Raw genomic sequence first — 12,463 nt, 5'->3', positions numbered from 1 at the left:
GTTGGCAGACATAATATGGGCTAGTGCCTCCTCCCTTTTTTGACCCCTGGGGAACCTTTAGGCAAGGGGGTAGTTAGGGAGGTCTCTTGACCTAAAGAAAAAAAAATGTGGGCTCCTCTGCCCAGCTCCCACACGCCCCAGGTTCCCCGCCACCCTGAGTGCACCAACCTGAAAGAGAAGGGCCATTTCTTCATGGAGAAGCAGATCTACTTGAAAAGCATGCCTGGAAGTGGGTCATTCCACCCAAGGGCTAGCAAAAGAGCCCACGCCATGTGCATGTGCTCTTTCTCCAACAGCTGCCGGGGAGCCCAGTGCACCCTTCCACGTCCTGCCCTGTCTGTCCCCTTGGGGACACTGTCACCATTGCATGATCACCCAGCAAATAGTCCTCCCGTACCTGGTACCCTGGGGCTTCCACCTCCTGGGGAGCAAGGACTTCGAACAGCCTTTTGCCATTTCCTGGGTCACTCATGGAAGCAAGGCTGCTGTAGGTAATTTATGTGCTGGAGATGTTAATTACTGCTATTGATGGGGAAAATACCAGCAATATGACACACTTGGAAGCTCAGAACAAAATCGAGGGCTGCACAGACAACATGACTCTCACAGCAGCCAGAACTGAACGGAAAATCTGGTCTCTTCTGGTGATGGAGGAAGGGAAACGACACCCAAACAAGACGAATTTAGCCTGTGAACCACAAGAGGCCCTCCATGTAGGAAGCACTCTCAGCCGCAGAGCTGGGCCCTTTACTGCCTCACCTGCCTCCAGCTCTGCCCCTAGGGTCATCACAAACCAGTACAACAGCCCAGATGGCCCCTACTCCTCTGAAAACATCTCCAGCTTCAACAATGCCTTGGAGTCAAAGACAGCAGCCAGCGGGCAGGAGACAAATGGCAGAGCCTCAGACCATTCTTAGCTTCCAAGCGGACTCCTCATCGAAAAAGAATCTGAAGTTTACAAGGTGCCCCAGGAGAAACAGGAGTTAAATGAGCCTCTGAAACAGTCCACTTCGTTCCTGGTTTTGCAGGAAATTCTGGACTCTGAGGAGAAAGGAGATCCCAACAAGTCCTTGGGATTCAGAAGTGTTAAGGCTCTGGTCACCAAAATGGCTGCATTGATTGGAAATGCCCAGAAGCTGCCCATGTGTGACAGTTGTGGCACTCATGTTGTTGGCGTGTTCATGAAGCTGCGGGACCATCATCGCCACCCTGAGTGTTACCTGTGCACTGACTGCAGCACCAACCTGAAAGAAAAGGGCCATTTCTTCATGGAGGATCAGATCCACTGTGAAAAGCATGCCTGGAAGTGGGTCACTCCACCCAAGGGCTAGGACATGGTCATGGTGTTACCCAAGTGAGCCGGCAGTTCTTGCCCAGTGCTGCTCTCCAAGCAGCCCCTGCTGCATTTTGCCCTCTAAAAGCTCTGGCCTTTCTCTTCTTCTGAGTTTGCACTTTGGTTGTATTGCTGCTCATTCAACACCACGTTCCCTTTTGCTAATGGCTCATGCTGGCTGTGTGATGCCCGCTTTTATAATTAAGGGAAGATGGTCTTGTTCAGTGTCCCTTTGTTAGCATCACTGTGTCTTTTCTTTCCCCTCCATTCACCTCTGCTGCAAATGGACATCAGCCAAATTTGAACCATCTGAATTTAATATGTCTGACAATGATTCGTTTTCACTCAGTAAATTAATAGACTTCAAAAGAAAAGGAGAAAAATATGGTTGTCTTGTCTTTTCACTCAAACAGAGTTCAGTTCCTCTCTGTTCCTGCCTTAATCTTTTCCTTCAAGTGTGTCAACAGGAAACAAGCTCCAGCTGCTCAGCCTGGGGACCCATTTACCTCCCATCTCATTGTGACTCTGTATGTGAAAAACATACAGGCTCACAATGTAGACTAAATTACTTAAGCTCTAGAGAATTTTTTAATTTGAGTTTAGTTAGTGTGAGTTGACTAAATGTGGTGCTAGAGCAGTGAGCAGTGGCTGTGGCTGGGAGATCGGCCATGAGGAGATACCCCACGTCCAAGGTCAGCAGTGGTGGCTACACTTTGCTGCAGTGGCTGTGAGGAAATACCCCACATCCAAGGGCAAAGGAGAAGCCCGAGCAAGATGGTAGGAGGGGCAAATTTGTGTTTAGAATCAAACCCCATTCCCACTAGAGGCCCTCAGAGGGCTCAAACAAACCTTGTGTGCATCAGAACCCAGGGACCCCACAGAGACTGAGACAGAACTGTGAGTTAGCATCTCCTGTGGAGGTACTGGTCAGTAGTGGACTGCCACAGGGCAGGAGCTCTGGGTGCAGCAAACTTGGGTATGCCATAAGCCTTCTTTGAGGAGATTGCCATTAACCCCACTATAGAGCCACCAGAACTTACACAGGACTGGGAAACATATTCTTGGAGGGCATAACAGAATCTTGTGTGCACCAGGACACAAGGAAAAGGAGCAGTGACCCCACAAGAGACTGACCCAGACTTCCGGGAGTGTCCAGGAGTCTCTAGCAGAGGCGTGGGTTGGTGGTGGCCTGCTGCAGGGTTGGGGACACTGAGTATAGCAGTACATGCATGGGATCCTTTGAAAGAGGTCACCATTATCTTCATTACCTCCACCATAGTTTGGCTCCAGGTAAATAGCAGGGAAAAGGCATAGGAGCCAGAGATCAAATTGCCAACATCTGCTGGATCATCGAAAAAGCAAGAGAGTTCCAGAAAAACATCTATTTCTGCTTTATTGACCATGCCAAAGCCGTTAACTGTGTGGATCACAAGAAACTGTGGAAAATTCTGAAAGAGCACCTGACCTGCCTCGAGAAACTTATAATGCAGGTCAGGAAGCAACAATTAGAACTGGACATGGAACAACAGACTGCTTCCAAACAGGAAAAGGAGTATGTCAAGGCTGTATATTGTCACCCTGCTTATTTAACTTCTAGGCAGAGTATATTATGAGAAACGCTGGGCTGGAAGAAGCACAAGCTGGAATCAAGATTGCCGGGAGAAATATCAATAACCTCAGATATGCAGATGACAACACCCTTACGGCAGAAAGTGAAGAAGAACTAAAGAGCATCTTGATGAAAGTGAAAGAAGAGAGTGAAAAAGTTGGCTTGAAGTTCAACATTCAGAAAACTAAGATCATGGCATCTGGTCCCATCTCTTCATGGCAAATAGATGGGGAAACAGTGGAAACAGCATCAGACTTAATTTTTGGGGCTCCAAAATCACTGCAAATGGTAACTGCAGCCATGAAATTAAAAAACACTTACCCCTTGGAAGGAAAGTTATGACCAACCTAGATAGCATATTAAAAAGCAGAGACATTTCTTTGCCAACAAAGGTCCGTCTAGTCAAGGCTGTGGTTTTTCCTGTGGTCATGTATGGATGTGAGAGTTGGACTGCGAAGAAAGCTGAGCTCCGAAGAATTGATACTTTTGGACTATGGTGTTGGAGAAGACTCTTGAGAGTCCCTTGGACTGCAAGGAGATCCAACCAGTCCTTTCTGAAGGAGATCAGCCCTGGGATTTCTTTGGAAGGAATGATGCTGAAGCTGAAACTCCAGTACTTGGCCACCTCATGCGAAGAGTTGACTCATTGGAAAAGACTTTGATGCTGGGAGGGGTTGGGGGCAGGAGGAGAAGGGGATGACAGAGGATGAGATGGCTGGATGGCATCACTGACTCGATGGCCATGAGTCTGAGTGAACTCCGGGAGTTGGTGATGGACAGGGAGGCCTGGTGTGCTGTGATTCATAGGGTTGCAAAGAGTCAGACACGACTGAGCGAATGAACTGAACTCAACTGAACTATCAACATAACATGAAAGAGGCATGGGAGAGTTATAAAATTATAAAATGCATGTGTTTGTATGTGTGTATAAGAGAGAAATAAGAGGTGTGTGAAAGGGAAATTAGAGGAGTGTGGTTTGGGAGATTGGAAATGTGCTAAGAATTGCCAAATTGTATTAAATTAATTACCTTAATTGTGAATGATAAGTCATAATTCAGTCATAAATCAGAATATGAGGTTGAAATTATTCATAAAACAAAATTTAAAATAAAACAAAGAAAACTGTGAGCAATGGGAGAATTTGGGTATACATTATTACATCCTAGTAACAGGGAGAGAGTAAGTTTTAGAGTAGGTATTTAAATAGTTAATTCCACTAGGGTATTATAAATAGAGAAAAAATATAGGAGACCCCTGTAAGTTAATGATCCCTCAAGAAAAGAGGCTTGCTTAACAACAAAGCCAAACAAGCTTGCCTAGCAACAAAACCAAGCTAACCAGCTAGGCAACAAAACCATGTAAAAGAAGCACAAGACATGGCCCAGAACAACCAAGCTAGGTTGGAATAAGACCTGCATCTTGCCCGTTGAAGTTAGCAAGTTAATGATCCTTGAGTAAGGGCTTTTTCTGCATGTACTAAATATAGGGGAGAATAGGGGAAAGGTGACATTATAAAGAAACCTGAGATGATTTACCATATTTTAGCATTGGCTACCCCTTTTTACTCATTTCCATAGCACCATGATAGCCCAAGTTTGACCAAGTAAGGACAAGAAGACTCCCCCTCCTGACACTGAGGAGCTGTTTTGTAAAAATTTTCACTTTTGTCTCAAGTTCAAAGGATTTGTTAACAAAATAAGCCACTAGTTATATATAAATAAATAATACATTTGAATCAGTTCTAATGAGGTGGATGAAACTGGAGCCGATTATACGAGTGAATTAAGCCAGAAACAAAAACACCAATACAGTATACTAACGCATATATATGGAATTTAGAAAGATGGTAACGATAACCTTGTATGCGAGACAGCAAAAGAGACACAGATGTATAGAACAGTCTTTTGGACTCTGTGGGAGAGGGAGAGGGTGGGATGATCTGGGAGAATGGCATTGAAACATGTATACTATCATGTAAGAAACGAATCACCAGTCTAGGTTCGATGCAGGATACAGGATGCTTGGAGCTGGTGCACTGGGATGACCCAGAGAGATGGTATGGGGAGGGAGGTAGGAGGGGGTTTCAGGATTGGGAACACGTGTACACCTGTGGCTGATTCATGTTGATGTATGGCAAAACCAATACAGTATTGTAAAACTAAATAAAGTAAAACAAAATACCAATATTTATTAGAAAATTATATAGCTTACTTTCAATATACTAACATTAAAAGAAAAGAGAAATAGAAACAGCACAGGATACATCAACAAATTGGGTTTTGACCAACATCTAGACTTAAACAGTGCTGGGAGGTCCCATGTCAAGCACATCTGGAGTCCCAGTTGGGAAAAGGTTCCAGGCAGTGTGTCTGCTCCATGGGTGAAATTTTCAAACATTGCAGCTCAATTTTCCCACTTATAATCCCAGGATGCAAACTGATATTATCATCTACTTGTGAGCAAACTGCAGCTCTGGTTTCATGCTAATGCTGTTTGTTTTGTCATATAAAACTTGGAATGTTGTTAAACCTGGGGCTTGGTTGACCAGGGTCCTTCCAGGGGCTCAACAATTTCAAGATATGTCCCTTATCTTATCTATGGTGTTGCAAGGCTTGCACTCAGGGGAGGCAGTCAGGGCACTAACAGTCAGGGCATGCCAGGTAGATTAGAAGCAAGATCAGAGGCCTGCTCTGCTTTGTCTCTGAAGCCTATAAAAGACTATATATTTAATTTCCCTAACAAGAGCTGATGGTGGAAGCCTGATATTTACTAGAGGATGAGGAAGAAGGTGGTCTTTTCTCCCTCTCCAATTTTCCTTTGGTTATAAAGATATGTCCCACTAAGTTCCTAGATAGCATATTAAAAAGCAGAGATATTACTTTACCAACAAAGGTCCGTCCAGTCAAAGCTATGGTTTTTCCAGTAGTCCTGTATGGATGTGAGAGTTGAACTATAAAGAAAGCTGAGCACCAAAGAATTGATGCTTTTGAACAGTTGTGTTGGAGAAGACTCTTGAGAGTCCCTTGGAAAGCAAGAAGATCCAACAAATCCATCCTAAAGGAAATCAGTCCTGAATATTCATTGTAAGGACTGATGCTGAAGCTGAAACTCCAATATTTTGGCCACCTGATGGGAAGAACTGACTCATTTGAAAAGACCCTGACGCTGGGAAAGATTGAAGGCAAGAAGATAAGGGGACGACAGAGGATGAGATGGTTGGATGGCATCACCAACTCTATGGACATGAGTTTGAGTGAACTCCGGGAGTTGGTGATGGACAAGGAGGCCTGGCTCGCTGCAGTCCATGGGGTCAAAAAGAGTCAGACATGACTGAGCAACTGAACTGAACTGAACTGAACTGAACTGAAGTTCTTAGAGTAGACCTCCAATGCTTGCCTACTTCTATCTCACAAGCATCCCTAATAAACTCTTACTTTTCACTCTGCCTCTTGCTTAATTCTTTCTGCACCAAGACAGAAAAACCTATACTAGTGATTTAAGACATTTTTTTCAGAATAAGATTCTTGAAATAAAGCAGGATGAGTTTGACTAAATGGAAGCTTGCCTTCAGTCTTTATTAGATAGAAACCCACCCTTCTCTTTTGTTAAAAAAAAGTGTGTGTTATCAGTCCTGTAAGTTATTGCCCACACCTGAGGAAAGGAAGTACCTGAACCCCTACCTGTTACAGAAAGTCAAACAGACTTAATTTGTTAGAGTCACATGGGACTTGCTCTGAGCAGATTTGCTTCTGGGTCAGTTGGGTTCTCTTGCAATTCTACAGAGGATGGATGATTTTTCACTTATCTGGCTGTACACATTTTTGACAGCTTGTAAATTTTTACTTCTCCTATTTATACATTTCATTGTCACATTTATACCATGCCAATGACTTGAATTAAAGTACCGGGGTCAGGAGTCATATTGGAACTTTCTATTTCAAACAGACTCTCCACCTCATTATTTCTTTTAGGGAGAGCTAATTGTTTTCTTTTTTCAGTCTCCTGAGTCAGCCTTATTTGAATGCTTTAAAATTCACATCAGTTTTCCACAAAGCAACTCCCTAACTAGAGGAACATTCCCAAAGAGTGTAAAGTATTTATGCATGCTTAGTCACTATGAGATGGTATTGACCATAGCCCTCCAGGCTCCTCTGTCCATGGGATTCTCCAGGCAAGAATACTGGAGTGGGTTGTCATGCCCTCCTCCAAGATCTTCCCAATCCAGGAGCCTGTGTCTCTTATGTCTCCTGCATTGGCAGATGAGTTCCTTACCACTAGCACTACCTGGGAAGCCCAGAGAATTTATATAGGATGTTAATTTTTAAAGTACACATTTCTAGGGTGTGGTACAGAGCTGCAGCTATTACTGGAACATTTCTGGACAGAAGTGAATTCACAACAAATCCTACCTATATACAGACCTTTCTAAAAATTGTTTCAGTTAGTATGTTTTCAGATTTTTTCAATTTTCCAAGTCTCAGTGTTTCAGGAAGCTGACTTTTCAATCAGTTACAAATTAGCATTGATATGGCAGAGGATTGTGGGTATTTTATTCTCCTTTAATGATTTTAGGTGACAGTGGTTATCCTTTGAAAAACTACTTAATTGCTTCATTATCTCATCTCCAGACTCCTTCTGAAAATCGAATCAATATGTTATACTGGGAGTCAATGAGTGACTGGAATGATAATGAAAAATGCATCAGGAATCTTGACAAACAGAATGTGGATGTCTTGTTCAGTCAAGTGGAGCCTCACCAAGCTGCCCTTCAGATGTTTTAAGGCTCTATAACTCTTAGCATGGCCATTACATGAAGCTTACCTTTTAAAATAAGCTGCAGATATGAAGGCAGCTTACCAAGTGGTGAAGTGAATGATTCTGATGATGTGCACTTTTGCAAAATTGGTTCAAATAGTAAAGCAGGGTTCAAAATATTAAATCCAAATGTTGATTTTCATTTTGAAAGAAAGAAAAAAAAACATTCTTCCATTATTTGGGCAATTATTTCTATTACAAAAGTAAATTATGTACCATATTATATTTTACTAGTATAGATGCCTTGGCAATAAATACTAGGAAAAAAAGCTTAGTTTAGTTCAAAGCATTTCTTTTCTCCAAGCGAAGGCTGGAGATACGGTAACTGTGGAGTTTCATTTGAGGATATGTCTAGTGGTTAAGGTTTGGAGGGGTGTTTCCCTGGTGACTGTGTCTGCAATGCAGGAGACCTGAGTTTGATCTCTGGGTTGGGAAGATCCTCTGGAGAAGGAAGTGGCAATCCACTCCAGTATTCTTGACTGGAGAATCCCGTGGACAGAGCAGCATCGTGGGCTGCAGTCCATGGGGTCGCAAGGAGTTGGACATGACTAAGCAACTTTCATTTTCACTAATGATTTACTCACTTAAGCAAAATTCAATGAAGTATATTTATCATAATAAAAATCTTTGAAAAGCATTTCTCAATTCATGATAGCTATTTCACACAATGTAATTTCTCAGTCAGTTACATTGCTATCAGCACCTGCTCATCCGTAAGTTTGTTTTGTTTTGATCTTAAAAAGAGTTCCTCATATTTGAACAAGTTTGGTAATCACTTGAAGATATTATCTTTCAAATCACTTCTGACATAGTACTCCATGATTTGAAGATAATTTCATCATTTCTACCATGGCTTGATTCAAATGAAAAGTAAACCTGGCACAGTGAACTCTATTTTATGGAATAGCTGTGTAATACATACTCTCTGAGACTCAAAATGTGAACTTTGTTTGCCACTGTGGTAATGACCATGTTAGAAAATCTCTTGGTCTATTATATTTACAACGTTTGATATGAAAATATAGTGAAGCTTGTATCTAAAATATGGGAAGATTTGTTCAGTGTCTATAGAGCAACTGCTTGTTTATGTATGACTTTGATGCGAGGGGACCAAGGCATGATTCTTTAATGTTGAATTTTATAATTATTCCTTTCTTTAACATTTTAATATCTAAACAATAATCAGACTTTTTCAAGACTGGTACCTAATTTCTTTTTGACTTATGATAATAAAAAAAGGAAAAAAAAATGATTTTTCTACCTTGCCTGGACCTCAGCTCTGTGGTATGTTTCTGAGGATCATCATTCTAGAAACATATGTATCAGTTAATTAGTGTTAAGTTTCAGGTGGCACTAGTTATAAAGAGCCCGCCTGCCAGTGTAGCAGAGGTAAGATCTGTGGGTTCAATCCCTGGGCCAGGAAGATCCCCTGGAGAAGAGAACGTTAACCCACTTCAGTATTCTTGCCTGGAAAATCCAATGGACAGAGGAGCCTGGTGGGCTACAGTCTATAGGGTCCCATAGAGTCAGACATGACTGAGCGACTTCACTTTCTTTCTTTCTTTCAGACATCAACTATAGCATGCAAAACTTCCAATTCTTTCCATCCCCCATTCTCTCTAAACTGGTAACTAGGAGAAACCACTATAGGAAAAATCTGGATGGTAAATGCTTGTTGTAACATCTGTACTCATGATTAGATTTTCCCCTCATAGGAATTTTTGTTTGTGTCACTGGGATACTGATGGATTAATGGCTCTGGAGCTAGATGTTGTTGTGGAAGTGCATGGTGGTGCTCCTTTTCCACAATACTCTTGGTGAAACAAAAATGGCCATTTTGCAGAGAGAATAAAATATCACATATTGAGAAGAAGAAGGAAAAAAAAAAAAGGTATAAACAAACTGTCTTCTGCTCATTCCAGTAAATGTTGGTGGCCCTACTTCCATTTAACTTTCGGGAGCTACCCCTATAGCTGCCAATGCATTCCCCCTGTTCCATGTGCTTGTCTGAATGGATGTCTAGACTTACAGTGGAAACAGACTTGATTCACCAACCCCCGTCCTCACTTGCTGGAGGATCAGGCTATTCCAGCCCACTGGTGATGGCTCCAGTGCTGCCATTTTGCTTCCAGAGCTGGCATGTGGCTCATCCCCTCCAAGCCCCCTGGAGAATACTGTTACTCATACACAGAAGACCTCCTGCCGTTTTTCTATTCCAAAGAATGACGTTTTTTTCAATTTCTTATTGCTTCCATTCCCTTGCAGTGAAATGGGGAAAAGGATCTCTTTTCACTTGATTAATAAGGCCAGAAGTCCTGCTGCCATGTACTCCCAATTTCCTGTAAGGATTTTTGTGGGTTAGACCTTTAATTCTAAAATTATTATTTTGTTGTTGTTGGTAGTCTTCTCAGAGCACTGAGGAATGAGTCGCAGTAACTGTCTTTGTGGGCCAAAATGAATAGAATGCATCCTTTGGCTTTAAAAGTGGCCCTCTGCTGCAATCAGAATCTACTGACAGTGATACTGTATATAAAGCAGATAATGAGAATCTACTGTATAGTACAGGAAACTCTACTCAATACTGTGAGGTGACTGAAATGTGAAGGAAGGCCAAAAAGAGTGGGGGGGGGTGGTAAAGTGTAAACATATAGCTGATTCACTTTGCTGTACAGCAGAAACTAACATAATGTTGTAGAGCAACTATCCTCCAATAAACAATAACAATTGAAAAAAAAAGGAATCTACTGACAGTGAGTCAAAAGTGTGCTTTTGACCCTTCTCCCTTAGGATAACTTCCCATCAGGCCCCTTGACTAATGATACACGTATACATTTAGTGGGCCCACTTCAACAGTATTTTGAAGCTTAGGCAGACAAGTCTGAATCCATGGAGACTAAGGAATCTGAGCTCTCAATTCATGATCCATTGACTCATTTGAATCAGTTATCAAATTCTCATAACACTTTCAGGTACCAGAACAGTTGTCATGTGAACCAAAGCTGTCAATTACCAATTGCCTATCTCCATTTCTGAATATTGTTTATTTCTGTATTCCTAGACTTACTATACTGTCAACCTATTCTAACCACCACATATTGGCACTAATAGAAACCAAACAGCTGCTATAACTAAGAATTACAAATGTCACTGGTCTCATTTGTGGCTATAATTAAAAAAAAATTTTTTTTGACAGTCATACTGGAGGTCTAGGGTCTTCTGTTCTATGCTGTGCTGTGTGCTGTATTCAGTTGCTCAGTTGTGCCTGACACTTTGTGACCCCATGGACTGAAACCCACCAGCCTCCTCTGCCCATGGAATTCTCCAGGCAAGAATACTGGAGTGGGTTGCCATGCCCTCCTCCTTCTGTTCTATACCGACTTCTAATTCAATGGGCATGACACTTTATATTCATTTGGGTCATCAAAAAAAGAATTAATAATGCTCTGAACACAAAAGAACTTGAAAGCCTTTGATGATTAGAGCAATCATTGTTACTACTCCCTAAGTTACAGAATAAATGTACAAATACTTCAAGACATAGTTTACACACAAAATATTACTTCTAATAAGAAAAGTCTACTAGAATTTGAAGAAACAGTTCACAAATACTATAGGTATTGTATAATAAATGATTTTTAGAAGAAATCAAGGTTTGAAAATATGGAGAAAGTTTTCTTTAATGTAAATCTACAATAGTATGTGATAGGGTTTAGAATCGCTTATTTGAAATTTACCAGGTTCTCATCAGGACTATTTTGAGAATTTAAAAAATTATTTTTATTGCCATAAACCTTAAATTGATGCTCTGTACATCTAGGAACATAATTTGAATTGTTTAAGTGAAATAGCATCTAGCATCTATTAGCCTAGCCTAGCATCTCTGGAAATTTAACTTCAAGACATTGTGTCAAAAATTATTCTCCCTTCTCAGTTATACCACCATTACAGAATTGCCCAATACCTGCTGGGACCAAAAATTCTTTGGCATTATTTACACAAGTGCTGTGGGACAGAGATTCAAGTTCTTCCCTCCTTCTCCAATTAAATCAATGCTTACAGAAACTCTTACAGTACAAGTTCTGGTTTAGAAGTAGTGATGGAAATGGAATTCACTGGATTTAGATTCAAATATGCTGGTGATCTATTGTGAGCTGATTGCTTTTCTATAGTATGTGATTTCCAACCCTCACAGGCATCAGGTAAGTTAGTTCTCATGCTCTCTTTTCAGATGAAGTCACAGGTAGTGAGTGGCAGGCCTGGGATTGGAAATCCAGTGTCTTTGGCATTTCTGGAGTTCCCATTCAGAGGGGAAATCTTGGAAAGCAGTGGGTAAACTGCTTGAGGAACTAACTAGGAAGCAAAGGACTTAATCTTGAAAGCTCACTTTATAGCCCCAGTATATTAGGTAGTTTCTTTGCTGACCTCCTACTTAAAACATGTTTGGTTTTCTTTCTTCAGGTACTTACTGTCTAACTATCTTGTCTTTGGGGAAGATAGCAGGAATACAATTCCTAAAGCTGTGCTACTTCAGAAATGAGCATAAAGATGAAATGCAGGCATTTCTGGAAAATTATTTTTATGACAAATCAAATGTCCCTTCAGTGAGAGTTTATAAGAATGGCTTGGAGAAAGCCAGTACAACGACCCAGACTGAGGAATCCTGACTGCCTGATGAGACTTTTTCTTAACTGTTTGACCCAATATTG

The 12,463-nt window shown here is 41.4% G+C and overlaps 1 pseudogene; it reads left to right on the top strand.

The window, feature by feature from the left end:
- Positions 1 to 367: 367 nt before the first annotated feature.
- Positions 368 to 1,358, top strand: LOC138438099 (PDZ and LIM domain protein 1 pseudogene; annotated as a pseudogene).
- The last annotated feature ends 11,105 nt before the right edge of the window (positions 1,359 to 12,463 follow it).

This window comes from Ovis canadensis, chromosome 3 (genome assembly GCF_042477335.2).
Source record: "Ovis canadensis isolate MfBH-ARS-UI-01 breed Bighorn chromosome 3, ARS-UI_OviCan_v2, whole genome shotgun sequence".
Taxonomy (NCBI): domain Eukaryota; kingdom Metazoa; phylum Chordata; class Mammalia; order Artiodactyla; family Bovidae; genus Ovis; species Ovis canadensis.
Note: the sequence above shows the minus strand (reverse complement) of the source record. Positions and strands in the feature narration are given on the sequence as shown.